Source organism: Artemia sp. Qi Xiang Cuo, chromosome 15 (assembly GCF_049724085.1).
Source record: "Artemia sp. Qi Xiang Cuo chromosome 15, ASM4972408v1, whole genome shotgun sequence".
NCBI classification, from domain to species: Eukaryota; Metazoa; Arthropoda; class Branchiopoda; order Anostraca; family Artemiidae; genus Artemia; species Artemia sp. Qi Xiang Cuo.
In genome coordinates this window covers 57,338,434-57,343,652 of record NC_142808.1, presented here as the reverse complement: position 1 = coordinate 57,343,652, position 5,219 = coordinate 57,338,434, and the positions used below count along the sequence as shown (strand labels likewise).

Here is a 5,219-nt window from a genome sequence, read left to right as displayed (position 1 = left end):
GGCAAAGCCAACCATTTTGGCCCGAATAGGGCCACAATACTATCGATAAATAACAAATTATTAAATATGTAAATATATTTTATATATTAATTATTATATATTAAATATATTTTAATTTTTTTTAAAGGAGGGCTAAATGTAAGTGGACAGAAGGGGCAGTGACCCTCCTGGGAAACAAGAGGACACTAGAAAATGTTTAAAATAGGGAAATGAGAGATGTCGGTAAAAATAAAGTTTCCTTTAGCACTCAGCCCCCTCTTCATTATTCCCTGTAGTTTCCATTTTTTCTTTTCCCACGATTATTTGGTCCTACTTCCAGCCTGGCTTTGGAAGCCAAACCTTGGCTTTGCAACCCAAAGGAGTGAACATTTTACCTTACTATATTTACCTTACTATATTTAATTGAATTTTAGTATATTTTCAGTATATCGCAAGCTAAACTTTAGTAGACACAGCGGAGGAATGGAGTGGTTGCCTTCATCAAACAGTTCGTGGTAACAAACTGTAAGTAAAGAGCCACTTGGACCAATAGTAACCGAAACTCTAGAAAACTCTTGCTATAAAGAAAATGGCTTTTTATGCTGATTCTAAATGTATAAGATTCATTAGGTTTGGTGTTACCCCTCAAAACTACGATCCTGAGGGAATTGGAGGATGTTCAAAAAAGGGGGGAAATATCCCCAAAAAGTTACAAAATATGAAAATCACACCATCAGATTCAGTGTATCAGAGAACCCCAATGCAGAGGTCTCAAACTCCCATCTGTAATAATGTGAATTTTTTTCTAGAAGAAAGACCATGGATGCTTGTTTGTTTCTTGTTTTTTTTTCAGGGTTGATTGTATCAAACAAGTGGTCCTAGAATATCGGAAGAGTTGTTATTTGAACGGAAATTGAAAATTCTAATACCCTTTTACCCTTTTCTAATACCCTTTTTAGGTCAGAAAAAAAGACTATAGACGACTAGCCCCCGTAATAAAACATAAAACCGTGAATTATTTACTAGCCCCCCTCCCGCACCATTTTTCCCAAAGTCTTCTAACCAAAATTTTGAGATAGACATTTTGTTCAGGATAATTTAAGGTCCAATAGCCATGTCTTTTGGATAACATGACCCCTCAAAAACCCTGGGGAATCGGCTGTTACGAAATTTGCCTATTACTTAAGTATAGTATTTATCATTGGGAAGTATACAGACATTTTTCGGGGGGATTTTCTGCTGGGGGATATTTACCAAGGAGAATTTTCCACGGGGAAGGAAGCTTCTGGGGATGAACTTTCCAGGGGAATTATTATATCCCTATCCCTGTTGTCATAGAAAGGCGGTGTGGTCTCCGAAATTATCTACTTCATATCTTTCCAATTTTTCTCTATAAGAATCCGTAGTGTGTTGAAGAATATTTTTCAGCAATTTCTAATCCTGGCTCAAATAGTACTGTTTAGTTTCATTTTATACCACCTCCAGTTGGCCTGAAAAATAAAATTTATTACCATTCTCAAAAATTATATTCTGCTCTTTGACAACCTGTATACACTTACGGTCGTTTAATTTATTTAAATTGTAAGAGCAAAAGTAGTAATAGTAATACCCCCAAAAGTTTCAATTTAAAACACCCGGTCGTGCTCGATATATTACTGAGGTGTCTTATTGGCAACTATGCGCACAGTGGCTTTTGATTTAGTTTTAACACAACATTCATTTTCAATGATAATGGGTCAATTGCATAATTGTGGGGGTTGACATACCCGATATCCCTAGAGACATAGTTACTGGTCCATTCTACAATGCTCAACAAAATGGTTGTCTAAAAATTTTGACTGGATGTCTTTGGAAAATCAGTGGGATTGGGAGGAGGGTTTCTTGCCCCCCCCCCCCAAACTCTTTTGACTCTTAAAATGGGTACTAGAACTTTTAATTTTAAATTCAATTAGCTCCTTTCAAAGTTTCAATGACATTTCTAGCTATTATAGAGCGGTGCTACGTATGATATTGCTTGTCACAGTAGTAGTGTTGGTATTACTAGTAATATTACCAAACAGTTCATGGGAACAAACCGTCAACTAACTGTAATTAAGGAGCAATTCGGCTCAATAGTAACCGAAACTCTAAATAACGGAATTTTTATCAATATATGTATATATATATATATATATATATATATATATATATATATATATATATATATATATATATATATATATATATATATATATATATATATATATATATATATATATATATTTTTATATATATATATATATATATATATATATATATATATATATATATATATATATATATATATATATATATATATATATATATATATATATATATATATATATATATATATATATATATATATATATATAGAAATATATCAAACGAATCGGTTTATTATGCTGATTCAAAATATACAAGATTCTTTAAGCTTAGTACTACCCATAAAAGCCCACGATCCTGAGAAAAATTGTCTGATTTTCAAAAAAAGTAGTAAAACAACACCTAGAAGTCAAATAATTTTCAAGAAAGTCACACCATCAGATCCAGCGGATCAGAGAACCCTACTGGAAAGGTTTCAAGTTCCCATTTGCAAAAACATATAATTTTGTATGTTTTGACAGAAAAGAGAACACGGATCCGTGCTTATTTTTTTTTTCCAAGGGTGATCGTGTCGAACCAATTGTCCTGCAGCACCGGGAGAGGGCTCATTTGAGCGGAAACTAGAAGTTATAGTGCCCTTTACAAGTGACCAAAAAAATTGGAGGGTAGCTAGGACTCTCCCACGTCCCTTTTTTCCCAAACGTTTTGGGAAATTTTATCATAATTTTGGAATAGCTATTTTGTTCGGCATAGTTGAAAGGTCCTAACGCTATGACTTTGGTAAAAACTTGAACCCCCACAGACCCTGTGGATAAGCCTTTAAGCTATAAAGTTTGCCGATCGTTTACTACTGGTATTTTTTGTTGGGAAGCGTTCAAACAACTTGGAGAGGAATGTGTGCTTGAGGTGGGCTCCCATGGTGAAAATTCTCCTTGGGTACGATATTTCAGAGGGTAAACTTTCCAGGGCAAATTTTATACTAGGAGGATTTGACGCAATTTCTATACGAAATTATTTTTATATATCTTGCTTCCTCTTTGCCAGCTCAATTTTACATGTGCAGATGTCCCGGGGGAATAGTCCCGGGGAAATTTTAAGCGTGTTTTGGTATCAGGGAAAAAATTCCCACGGAAGGCAGGATTTCCGGAGTGATCACAAAAACGATTAGAGCTGGAAGTCTTTTTTTCAAATGAAAGAGTCCTAAGGATAGTTTTTCAGGTTGAATCGTTTCTACGGACAGGGATTTTCAGCGAGGATGAAATTTTCCGCAAGGAATTTCACGGGGTGGGTGTATTTTTGTGGGAGGAACTTTTCACGTAGGAGTTTCCCGTCAATGGAGGGAATTTTTCTCAAAATAAACAGAAATTATTCCGTGTATGAAGAGGTTGCCCCCCTCCTCAATGATCACAAGGGCCGTTTAATTAGAATAGGAAGCTTTTTAAAGGTGCTAAAAAAGTTTTAAAGTTTTAAAAAGTTCTCTAAAAGATTTTTGGCGAATTTTTGGGCTCCCTAAAATTTTATGTTTTCAGATTTTTTATTAAATCGTGGTTGTAAGGCATTATGAACCAATTATTGATTACGAATTAGTAGGCTACAAAAAATGCGCAAAATAATAATATCAGCAAACCTTTGGGTATAGCTTAGGGCTACATCAACGTATTAAGGGGGGGGGGGGTGGCATTCGGTTAAACTGGAAGTAACTCTGAGTGTTCAATAAAAAAGATTGTAAATAGTATTTATGCTGTAATAAAGTAATGTTATAATCTTTTTATTATAACATTCAAATCGATATAAGGAATAAACTACACTTTCTGGGACCCATTTTTTCAGGGGGGATGGGCGTGCCATAAATCTAAAATTTTTACATTATGTTCATCTTGACCCCAGAATTCACGACTGTAATTTTAAAATTTTCAAAGATCGAATGTTTTTCGGTGCATTTCCAGGCCCCTAACAGTAGCCTAAATATTTTTAGGTTTTTTGAATTATCATAATAAGGTTTTATGAATCAACTACTGATGACAAATAAGTACAGAAAATAGAGCAAAAACATAAAGTCAGCAAACCTTTGAATATGGCTTAGGGCTATATCTACGTATTAAGAATGGGGGGTTGGAATTCAGTTAAACTGGACGCAACTCTGATAATCTAATAAAAATGAACTTACAAGTAGTATTTATACAATAATGAAGGAATAAATGAAATAATGATGTAATCTTTTTATTTTAGCGTTAAAATCAATATTAGAAAAAAAAAACTGCCCTTTTACAACAATGGATTAAAATATAGTGGTCCTAGATATAATATGACGAAAAGTTATTTACAACTAATCTTCTCTAATGTAGTAGCACCTAAATAATTCAAAACATTATTTTAATATCATTAGCTAGATATTTAAATATCCATGCATATCAGAGCATCTTACCATATAAATTCGAGAATATTGTAATTTATGTCACAAGTCAAAATTGGTCTTATAAGACTCACTTGTTAAAAAATTCGCACAAATGAAGTAGAACAATTCACAAATCCTAAAAAAGAGAATTGGATTCTGTCACGCTACTAAAGTTTCTTATCTGGAATTTCCAGGATGGAGTAGGCGGGGCTTGCGTGAGGTTTAGGGTTTCTCGCTCATAAGGAAATGATCATTTGCTTTGCTGACGATGCGGGCCCTTGAAATGACTGTAAAATGATACCCCCCCTAAATTAGAAGGGATCAGAAGGTATTGTAATATTTGCTTGACATGGAAGTCATTGAAGGGTTTTATGGAGTCAGAAGTTAAATGGTTGGAAGTCCAAAAGGGAGAAATACAAATGACTTGATGTGTTGGCGTAGTTGTGTTAGCATAGGAAAGAAAGGAGATATGTCACCCAGTGATTGTCATTCAGGCTTAGCCTCTCCAATACATTTTCAAGATGCCCCCTTATTTCGGAAAATTTTTCGATTCGCAGACTATTGAAATAGCTAAGAAATAGACTTACCTTTAGAATTAAATCCTGAATCCAACTATAATATTCATTTAATTCAAAAAATTATTTTACCCCCCTCCCCTAATGGTCAAATATATTCCCTGAAATGTATACATACAAGGAATTTTTCATAGGTCTATCTTTTT

General features: G+C 34.0%; 1 protein-coding gene across 1 annotated transcript in view; it reads right to left on the bottom strand.

The window, feature by feature from the left end:
* LOC148943900 (protein trapped in endoderm-1-like) overlaps positions 1–4,658 on the bottom strand; it is a 118,133-nt gene extending 113,475 nt beyond the window's left edge. Inside the window, exon 1 of the mRNA XM_089101847.1 lies at positions 4,529–4,658. The gene's annotated coding sequence lies outside the window, so the exon portion shown is untranslated. The remainder of the gene's footprint in view (positions 1–4,528) is intronic.
* Between the last annotated feature and the right edge of the window lie 561 nt (positions 4,659–5,219).